The sequence below is a fragment of the Pongo pygmaeus genome, chromosome 11 (genome assembly GCF_028885625.2).
Source record: "Pongo pygmaeus isolate AG05252 chromosome 11, NHGRI_mPonPyg2-v2.0_pri, whole genome shotgun sequence".
NCBI classification, from domain to species: domain Eukaryota; kingdom Metazoa; phylum Chordata; class Mammalia; order Primates; family Hominidae; genus Pongo; species Pongo pygmaeus.
In genome coordinates, this window is record NC_072384.2 from 141,505,216 (window position 1) to 141,515,989 (window position 10,774).

General features: G+C 58.2%; 1 protein-coding gene across 22 annotated transcripts in view; it reads right to left on the reverse strand.

Annotated features, from left to right (window-relative positions):
• The window catches only part of KIF1A (kinesin family member 1A), a 116,707-nt gene extending 108,411 nt beyond the window's left edge, over positions 1-8,296 (reverse strand). For 7 of the 22 annotated variants that reach the window (XM_054477652.2, XM_054477651.2, XM_054477650.2 and 4 more), the window contains exon 1: positions 7,380-7,532. The gene's annotated coding sequence lies outside the window, so the exon portion shown is untranslated. Of the gene's footprint in view, positions 1-7,379; positions 7,546-8,172 lie in introns of those variants that run through there. The other 15 variants (XM_063648216.1, XM_063648212.1, XM_063648214.1 and 12 more) reach the window with 9 other exon arrangements.
• Between the last annotated feature and the right edge of the window lie 2,478 nt (positions 8,297-10,774).

The window sequence follows — 10,774 nt, forward strand, 5'->3', positions numbered from 1 at the left end:
CAGCCTTCACCTCGGGATCCGCCTTCACCTTGGTATCCACCTTCACTTCATGGATCCACCTTCACCTGGGGATCCACCTTCACCTCAGGGATCAGCCTTCACCTCAGGATCCACCTTCACCTCAGGCAGGGATCAGCCTTCACCTCAGGGATCCGCCTTCACCTCTGGGTCCGCCTTCACTTCAAGATCCACCTTCACCTCAGGGATCAGCCTTCACCTCAGGCAGGGATCAGCCTTCACCTTGGGGATCCGCCTTCACCTCAGGGATCCGCCTTCCCCTCGGGGATCTGCCTTCACCTCAAGGCTCCACTTGCTCCCAGTTAGACAAGTGGCCCGCCATGTGCACACCCAGCAGGGCCAGCCCAGCACAAAGCATCGGCATGGGCCACTTCCTAAAACACTGATCCTTCTTGAAGAGTTTGAGAAAAAAACCACAGCGGGTTTTTCTTAGAATTACAACTGATGGTCATAGAGGAGTGTCCTGGCCACCCTGGAGAGTAAGAAGCCCCAGATCCAATGACTGCAGGCACACTGGTCTCTCTGAGACCCCATGAGATAGGGCCAGAGCCCACCACAGAGCCCCCAACTGCAAAGGGCGTGGGAGAGGCGTTTCCTGGGACCTCAGCCCTGAGTGCCACTTGCAGAGGGCAGGGAAGGGGCAGGGGCTCAGGCTCGGGAACTCTGGTACCTGGTGGAAGGCAGGGGTGAGAAGTGAGGCTAACATGGAAGTCCGCACCCCCAGCCCCACCATCCACCCTCCGAGGGTGGTCACTGCCAGTGCCCCCAGGTGAGCAGCTGAATGGCTTTCTCCATAGCAGGAGTGAAGCCTTCAGTGAGCTGAAGAATGCAGTACCCCTCATTCTGATATGCAGGAGCAGCTTGGTAGCCAGCCCCACCCCTTCACCTAAGCCAGGGCCTGCCATGGACGCCCCACCCTCCATGGACACCCCACCCCAGCTCTGGTTAGAACCACTCCGGGGTGAGCAGCAGCAGCCCTGCCGCTCCCGCCAACGGCCTCCCTAACACATGATGTGCCAATTAATGCCTTCCTCGGGCGTGAGAACAGAGTGTGAAAGGGAAGGACCAGAGCTGCCAGCAGAAAACAGGCCCTGCGGGAAGGACAGGCAAAGCATGGAACAGACGCGAAACAACCGAGCACAACCTCTGTCCACACACCCAGGAGATTCAAGAAGATGCTCATTTTCAAAACAAGGACAGAATGCTATGAGACAGAACAGTTAGAAACGTGAAGATTTTAGAGATGAAAAATGTAAGAGATGAAGTACAAGATTCCAAAAAACCTCTAGAAAAGGCAGTCAAAGGACTTTAGAATATAAACAAGGAGATAGAATATACAAGAGAAAAGCAACCAAACAGACCAACCCATGAATTCAGGGTAAAAGAAAAAATGAAAAGGAGGAAATTAAGAACAAACAGAAGAAGAGACCCTGACTTCAGTGTGAAGGGCCCCCCGAGTGCCAATAAATGCAAACCCCATCCTTACACTCATCAACCTGAAGTTAGAACACCGAGGAAAAGACAGGATCCTAAAAGCTTCCAGGGAGAAAAGACGAGTTGCCAACAAAGCCTGCTCATAAGTGACCTGATGCAGAAAGCCATGGTGACTCTATCCTCAGAGTTCCCAGGAAAACTACTTAGGAACAGAAGCACCCCAGACACTACCACCCAGAGCAAGGACACAGCAAAAACACGCTCACACACCAAAGACTCATGCACCCTTTCAAGGAAGTCACACAAGGATGTGCTCCAGCAAAACAAGACAGGAAACCAAGAAACAAGCAGCTCTAGGGTCCAAGAAACAGAAACTCCAATCCAGGGGACATGGCAAGCAGCTGCCAGAGGCCACTTCTGGAGGTGCCATAAAAGGGAAAAAACCCATTCAAGAAAATAAAAAGGCTGGGTGCGGTGGCTCATACCTACAATCCCAGCACTTTGTGGGGCCGAGGCAGGAGGATTGCTTAAGCCCAGGAATTCAAGACTTGCCTGGGCAACATGGCAAAAACCCGTCTACAAAAAATTAGCCAGGTGTGATGATACATGCCCATAGTCCCAGCTACTCAGGAGGCTGAGATAGGAGGATCACTTGAACCCAGAAGGTTGAGGCTGTGGTGAGCTGTGACTGCATCACTGCACTCCAACCTGGGTGACAGAGTGAGACCCTGTCTCTAAAATAAAATAAAATAAAGATAACCAAGAGCTGGAGAAAATAAAACACCAACCAAGAACATCTAGCCTAAGTACAGAGCTGACGCAAAGGGTGTGGGGCTGTAAGTGTGCTCCTCTGGTCTGCGCCTAGCCCACTGCAGCCACTGCTTGTCCTAGAGCTGCAGCCCTCCCAGGTCCCAAGGACCTGCAGCCATGGTGGGGCCCTGGCCCCAGAAGCAGGAGGAGAATGGGGACCAGATGACACCCAGCAACTGAGGACAGCCCCGCCCCAGCCCCACAGCAGCTCCTCAGGAGCCACACCAATCCATGACCTTGAGCACTGACAGCCCAGCCCTGTCCTGCACCGTCCTGGCTTGAGCTGATGACAGATGGAGAAGGAAACTGAGGCCCACCTGAGGGCTCCTGGCAGGGCTGAGGTGGGGGCAGGAACCCCTTGAGGGCATTCCTGGCACTACCAGCCTCAGGGAAGGGCCCTGCAGGAGCAGTCCGGGGCCATGCGTGTCCCTAGAACTGCATTTCAGGAGCCCCACGGGAGGCCCAGAGGGAAAGGGGTGCCTGTCATTCCTGAGCCAGGCTCAGGAATCCGTAGGTTCTGAACAAGAGACACTGAGACCCAAGGACACCCCAACCCCTGAGAGGGTGGCCAAAGCTCACCCTGGACTCTACCAGGAAATGCAGTACCTGGGCTAAAACAACCAGCTCAGCCACGGAAGAGCGCTGACTGAGTCCTCACTCTGTGTGAGGCACCGTGCTGGCCCTCATGGGGGTGGGAGAAGTGGGGGGCAATGGGGGTGGAGGAGAAAGTGGAGGGACGAGCAGAAAGCACTATAGGAGCTACCATCCTCGGAGTCCCAGGTCCTCTCTTTACAAGCCACATGGGCTTCTCAGGAGCCTCAGTCTCCATACCTGGAAAATGGGAACACCACCACCTGGCTCAGTGGGGTCCGAGCCAAGTGGTGCTGTTCTCATTGCTCAGGTGTGGAGTGGCATGGGATAAAGGGAAGTACATGAGGTGCACAGTGCAGGCTATGCCCAATCAGTGTTCCCTGTCTTCTTCCCCACCCCTGGAAACCTATGGTTGTGGAGGGGGTGCCACTCTGAGGGGTAGGAGTGACAGCAGGCATCATGGCAGAGGCAGCATTTGAGGGGGGCCTAAAACCTAATGTGGAGGTTGAGTAGAAAGTATAGAGAAGAAACCAGGCAAGAACAAAGACAGGGACAAGGGATGCAGAGTGTGTGTGTGTGTGTGTGTGTGTGTGTGTGTGTGTGTATCTGCATGCATGAATGTGTGTATGCATGCATGCATGAGCATGTATGTGTATGTCTGTGTGAATGTATGTGTGGGTACGTGAGTGTGCATGAGCATGTATGTGTGTGTATGAGTGTCTGTGTGTGTGAATGTATGTGTGGGTGTGTGTGTGCATGTGTGTGCAATGTGTGTGTATGTGTATATGCATGTGGACCTGTGTGTGTTCGAGTGGATGCATGTGACTATGACTGTGTGTGGCCAGGTGACTGCTCTGTCCCCCTCCAGGGCACTGTGGGGAGGGGTGAGGAATAAACACGAGGATGCCTGGACAGCCAGGCACTGGCCTGCCCTCCCTAGACCCCAGGGCGTCCTGAAATCTGGCAGGGATGGCAAGCGGGAGGGACCCCCAAAGGCCATCTGAATCCCCAGGCTCTGTGGCAGCCAGGGCTGGGCCTGCCCAGACCGCAAGGCCTGGGATTAGGAGATTAAATCCAGGGTGAGGAGGCTTTAGAGAGGCAGCAGCCCCTCCTACTCAGATTCCGGCAACCCCAGCCTCTGAGTCCCACATCCAGGTCCCACATCCACACATCTGGATCAGTCTCTACAATGCACTAGGCCTGCAGGAGGCCAAAGCCGGCAGGATGGGCTGGGAAGGAGCAGGAGAAGTCAGGAGGCTCAGCCTCCACCTGCTGCTGACCTTGACTGTGCCCTCTGCCCCACAGCATCCCCAAAGGCAGCATGTGGGCCAAGCCCAGCCGGCTGTTCCCTGGGTTCTTGAGGCCCTGGGGGTGGGGGCACTGGGGTGGCGAGAGGCCAGCCAGGCTGAGGGTGGGGATCCCAGTGGGGCTCAGGAGCTAAAGAGCAAGTTGGCTTCGTCAGGTGGGGCCACTGTGTCCCTGCCTCTGCCCAGGTGCCATGCCAAAGGACTGGGATGCAAAGCTCTGGGATCCCAAACCCTCCTATAGCAGGGATGGGCCTATGGCCGGAGGCTACCACCTAAGGGGCAGAAGCCGGCAAGGACGCAGGCCCATTGCTGCCTGGCTGTGTCCCTGGGTACCCTGGCCACCCATGGACAGGTTCGGGGCAGGGTGTGGCCCAGCCCCCCGTGGTTCTCAGAGACGCTCCTGGGCATGGAGTGGGTGATGGGCAGTGGGAGGTGACACCTTGAGTCCCTTTGGCCACCCATATTGCGGGTGGTGAGCCACATCCTTTAGGCCTAAGAACACTGAATGTGGCAATGACATAGAGAGGTCCCCAGACTCTGCAGGCAGACAACCACGTGCTCGTCCTACCAACCACAGCCACCCAGAGACCCAGGTCCACTACTCTCCACCCGTGGTAGCAGCTCAGGCCCCTCCCAGCTCACTGATAGATGTGAACGGATGGTCTCAGGCCTGACGGGATTGGCCAGCTAGGCACGTGCAGGGCTCAGTAAATCCCAATGACCTAATGCTGGTAGCCCCTCCATAGATCCCAATCCGGTAGGACCAGGGCTCTGTGGGAACGTGTCCCTGCCCGTCCCTGCCACGCCCAGTTCACCTGCTTTGGCTGGCCCGGCTGAGTGGCCTGAAGAGATGCCCTCAGGCTCCTCCAGGGCCTCCTCCTCCAGCCCACATCTCCCCCTCCACCTTTCACAAATCCCACAGGAGGACTGCCCTACCCTACTCCCAAAGGACATGGTGGGCCCAAGGTCAGCAGTCATGACATCAGTGAGGACTGCGGGGCACAGGCTGGGCGGCCGGGCAGTGGCCCCAGTTTGAATCCTGATTCAGCCAATCATCATCCCTGGGCTTTGGGCAGAACTCCAGGCTCCACCTGTTTGTGGCTGGCCGGCCGGAGCCCCAGATGGGGCAGTCTGTGGGACATTCCAGTGGGGAAGGGGGAAAGGAGGCACCCAGGGGAGCAGCACCCGGCTGGGAGCAGGGCTGGCACACAGCAGACATCTTGCAGGCCCTCACCACAGGGGACTTCCCTGGGCCTGGGCCGGGACCCCTGCCTTGACACCTGATTCCAGCCTCTGTCCACCCTGCGGACCTGCCCGGGGAGGACACCTGCAGGGCCGCAGATCCATCTGCAGCCGGAGTGAAGCTGTTCATCTGGGCCCTGCCTTGGACCCAACGCCCTCCCGAGACTTCACCCCCGGTAAAGGCTGCCCTCCTCCGACCCCACGCTGGGCCCCTCAGCCAGCAGCCTTACCGCATCCCTCCCGCATCCCTCCGGTCCAGAGGGTTCCTGGGTCTTGACTCCAACCACTCCATCAACCAAACAAGGAACCGCTCTAAATAGACGGTGTGTGTTCAGTGCAAGGGCAGACCTGAACCCTGGCCCTGGCCCATCCCACACCCTGCACCGCAAGCTCCACATCTGCCCCACTCCTGACTGCCCCACTCCACAGCCCGGCTAAGGCTGGTGGCCAACCACACCTGCAAAATGGCCGCCGCAGGTGCAGCCCCAACCCCCACGTGGACCCCAGAGCTTCCCTTCAAAACCTCTGCTGCCTTCTCACACCACGAGGGTGCTGGCATGGCTTCCCTGGCAAAGGCCCCGCCAGCCTGAGTGCGACCGGGTGTTCCGCAGAGCCGAGCACGGTGTCGCGCTGTGCGTCCCCAGGGTGAGGCCAGTGCCAGCCCTGCGCGGCAGGGGCCTCTCCGCACCGCCTCCTCTCCGCAGCCGCAAGATCCAATCCGCTTGCCCTGGCAGGCCTTTAATTCCGGCAATGCAGGCACCCCTTCGAAAGGGCTGCCGCCTGGGGAAGGGGGTCCTCCAGTCTCTGGGGGAAAGTCCCTATTCCCGGGGACGTGGGCGCGCATCGGGTCCGCGCCGGGCGACGTCGCGCTCGCGCCCAGCAGGCCCCATGACTTGGCATTCCCTCCTTCCCCTCCCCCTCCCGCCCCTGCGGCCGGCAGGGCCCCCCCAACCCCACCTACCCGCGCCCAGCGCCCCGCTCCTGCGGACCCTCCCTCCCGGTGGGGATGCTGCCCCGGCCCTTCCCAGCGAGAGGGCTGTGCCGCTGGTTTCGGGGAAGTCAGCGTGAGGGGCGGCTTAAAGCGGGAGTGCGAAGGTCTTCGCGGCCACTGTTCCTTCGTGTCATCTTAGCCCGGGCGCCGGGGGCGCGCCGCCAGCCTAGACCCTGCGGCCCCGCAGCCCCTCCCTCGCCGCCGGGCCACACCTGTTACAGGGGCGCTGGCTGCTGAGACGCAGGCAGTGCTCGCCGGCGGCCCCTCCCAGGTGCTGGGTCTTTCTGGAAGGGAGCTGGGGTCTCTGGCGTGGGAGGGAGTGATGGGCAGCCCGGCGGTGCAACGAAGCGGGTAGCCAGGCCCCAACGCCGCAGCCCCCGCCCCGCCCGCCTGTTTTGCTCCCGGCTCCAGCATCCGCCCTCCCCCACCCCGAGAACCAGAGCAGCTGCCCGCGCCCGGCCGCCCTGCGCGCTCTCCCCGCTGGCCGAGGCTCTGCAGCCGAGCACCCTCCCAGGTGCGGCGTCAGCGTCCTCAGCCCCGCTCTCCATCCCTCCCCTCCCCCGCCGTCTGGGCGCAGCCCCTCCCGCAGCCCCGCCGGTGGCTCCTCTCCAGGGAAGCGGAATAGCCGGGGAAGGGCGGGGATATCCGGATCCCGCCGGCCGGGCGAGCCCTCCCGAGGGCGACCCCCGCCCGCCTAAGCCGAGGGTCCCGCTGCAGCCGAGATCGTGGCAAAGGGACCTTTTCCAGCGGCACCTGAAGGGCGGACACCCCTGAATTTCCCCCATTGTTCTCTGCGGAGATGGAGGAAGGTCTGCAAGTGAAGGGGCCTCGCAGTGCCTGCGCTTTGGGCGGCAACAAGGGCGCGGGGCCGGAGCTCCCCGCCCTGGGCGCAGTGGGTGCAGGTGCGGGATGCGGGCGCGGGCCGCCGGGCGCAGGTGCGGGGCGAGAGGCGCGGGCGCGGGAGGCCGGGCGGGCGGCGGCCTTACCTCTCCGGCGTCACTGGCGGCGGCCCCGCATGGACACTGGCATGGGCGCGGGCTCCCGAGCCCGGAGCTGCTGCCGCTCCCGGCTGCTCTGCGCTGTGACGGCGCCGCCGCGTGACGGGCTGCGCGCCCCCGGCCCGGCCCGCCCCGCGCCCCTCCCGAGGCGCTGGTTGGCTGCGCGCGGCGTCCGAGCTCCAGTCGCCAGCTGGTTTGTCGCGCGGGGAGAGGGACGAGCGACGCGGCCGCCGCGGGGATGGGGCTGGGGACGGAGGGGGCCGGGGCCGGGCTGTGACGTCACCGCTGACACCGCGGCGGGCCCCGCGGAGGGTGGGGGACGGACACCCGGCTCGGACGCGGCATCCCCTCCCCCGGCGCGCCCCCGAGACCTCGCGGGGGAGGGACCCGGCGGCGCCCAGTCCCGAAGCCCCGCGTGCACCTGAACTTGCCCGCGGACCCCTCGCCGGGCCCTCCCCCACCCTGGCCCCTTTCGAGTGAAATCGTAAAACGTCCACCTGCCCCCGCTCTGAGCCAGCGACAGACGCATCGTGGGGGGCGGGCGGGGCTGGGGAGGGAGGGCTCCTTGCGCCAGGGATGCTGGCTCCGGGTGTAACAGGTGCGCGGTGAAATCGCATCTTGTGTCGGGGCTGGGGTGCCAGGGGAAGAGCAGCAGTGACCGAGGCCCTCCCGGCGGGATGATGCAACCCGCCCGCGGACCCACCGCCTCGCCTCCACCGCGGCTCGTGGGGACCCCCCGCCCTCCTCTTGCCCCACCTCTCCAGGCCCCCATTGTCCTCACCCCAGCCTGTCCAGTTTAACTTCCTTGGACCCCCAAGTCACACGCCGCTCTGGGGCCACCCCAGCAAACCCCAGCCTGCGTCACCCGCCCCCAGCCGCATTCCTAGTTCCAGGGGCTGACTGGTATCTCCGTGCGCGCCACCGCCCTCCCTCTACCGTCCCAGGGCTGGGCAACTTCGACAAAGCCTCTGGGCAGCTCGCCCACGGGGACCTCCCCGCACTGCGGTGCGGGGGTGCACGGACTTCGGGCCACCCTGAAACCCGGGGCTGGGTCCCCTCCAGCCCAGCCCCTGCCATCGAGCCCCTGCCATGGGCATCCTGGCGTCGCCTGGCTAAGCCTCCCTGGCGCCCAGCAGGGGCCTAAGCTGCCCTAGCGGCCTCGCCGTTAACCATTTCATCCACACTCCAGGAAGAGCCGGCTTCACCTCAGTCCCCACAGCTGTGTGCGAGCGCCTTGCAGGTGGCTGGGGGAGATTCACATCCACTTGTGCAAGAAACGGGCCCCCCACTCCCAGCCCCAGCCCCGCCGAAACCAGCTAGACAGCTCCTCCTCCTTCACTATTTCCTGGAACCACCGGCATGAAACACAAATCAATTGTTCTTCCTAACACTGGCAGAAACAATAAAACCATCTGGGCTTCTGGGGCTGGGGTCTTTATCACCTCCGTTTTCCTCATGCTTTTTAATCTGGCAAGTTCTCTATTTCTCGAGGCAATAGACATTTTTCTAGGAATTAATCTATTTCACGTTAATATTTAAATGACTAGCGTATCTTTTTTTCTTTATATTCTGACTTTTTATGGTTTTTTTGTTTGCTTGTTTTGACAGGGTCTTGCTCTGTCTCCCAGGATGGAGTGCAGTGGTGCCATCTTGGCTCACTGCAGCCTCAACCTCCCCAGCTCAAGCAATCCTCCCACCTCAGCCTCCCCAGTAGCTGGAACTACAGGTGTGTGCCACCACGCCCAGCTAATTTTAGCATTTTTTGTAAAGACAGGATTTTGCCCTGTTGCACAGCTGGTCTCAAACTCCTGAGGTCAAGCCATCCACCCACCTCGGCATCCCAAAGTGCTGGGATTACTGGCGTGCACTTGGCCTGTATTTTGTTTTTTGCATTTTTCTCTCTTAATATTTTTAAATATTTTCAGAGCTCCAACTTTTAGTTCTGTTAAACGTCTTTCCCGTTATTTCATTTGCTTCTGTCCTTCTGTATTATTTCCTTCCTTTGTGGTTCTTTGGATTCGATCTGTTCCTTTGTCTTGAACCAAATGCTGAGCTCCTTTTTAAGCCTTCTGATTTTCCAATAGATCTACTGTATTAAAAGCTACAAAATTCCTTCTACAGGACTGTCTTGGCTGAGTCTCACAAATGTGGACATAAAATATTTTCATTATCATTCAGATCTAATATTTTCTACTGTCCCTGATGATCTCCTTTTAAACCCAGGGTTATTTAATAATGTTATTTACTTTTCAATAGTGTTTCTTTAATTATAACCTTTTGTTACCAGGTTCTAATTTAATTGCATTATTGTCAGAGAACTCTGTATTCTGTCAAGATCCTGGCAGGAAGCAGATGGCACACTCAAATTGGGTAATTTGAGAAGTGTTTGATAAAGAGACTATTGACAAACGTGTGGGCAGGAGGTCGGAGAGCCCCAAGGGCTTGGTGGCACTGTAGCCTTACTGCCTGCAGGGAGCGGGGCGGACAGAAGCAGAGGCTCAGGTGGAGGGGTGCAGCCAGCCAGAGTTTCCTAGGAAGGGAGCCAGGGCACCAAACCCTGGACCTCACTCTCCCTCCTCCCCTGATCTGGTAGTGCTTTGGCTGAACCCAAGGGGAAGCTGGAGGGCAGGGGCACCCAAGGAGTATGGTGCATTACGGGTGGTCTCCTGAAGAATGGGCAAAGGGAACTCAGAAGCACAAACAGAAACTAGCAGCCCAGTCTGCATGGCCCTCTGCCTCTGGAATTCATTGAGGCTTCTTTAGGTCCTAACACATAGTGTATTTCATACAGGTTCTACATGTGTTCAAAATGGTTATATTCTCTGCTTGATGGGCAGAGAGTTCTCTATATCATGTAATAGTTCAAAATTATTCATTGTTGACCCAGTAAGGTAGGATCCCAGAAAGAAAAGTTTTTTAAGGTTATTAATCATTTTGATCAGGATTTGGAGATTTCTGCTAATTTTTGTCAATGTGAACTATGCTTATTATTTTTTAAAATCTCCAGTTAGAATTGTTAAAATATCTGCTTCTCCCAGCAGTTCTGGCACATGTTGCTTGCTGTGTATTGTGGCCACATTTTTAGATGTTAGAATGATTGTGATAGACATGCATTATCATTCTGTGCTCCTTGCACCCATATGTATGTGTGCCCTTCTTTGTCTGGTGTTTGGAGTTTTTAAAATTTTTTGCCTTAAATTTGAATGTCATACATTACATGTCAATCCAGTTTTCTTTGGTTCATATTTGCCTGCTATGTCTTTTGCCAACTTTCTTATTTTAAGCTTTTTGTATCTTTTTAAAGCATATCTCTTTTAGGCAACCCATTGTTTAAATTTTTAAATCTAATCTGTTTCTGCCTTTTAATTGGAATTTAACCCACT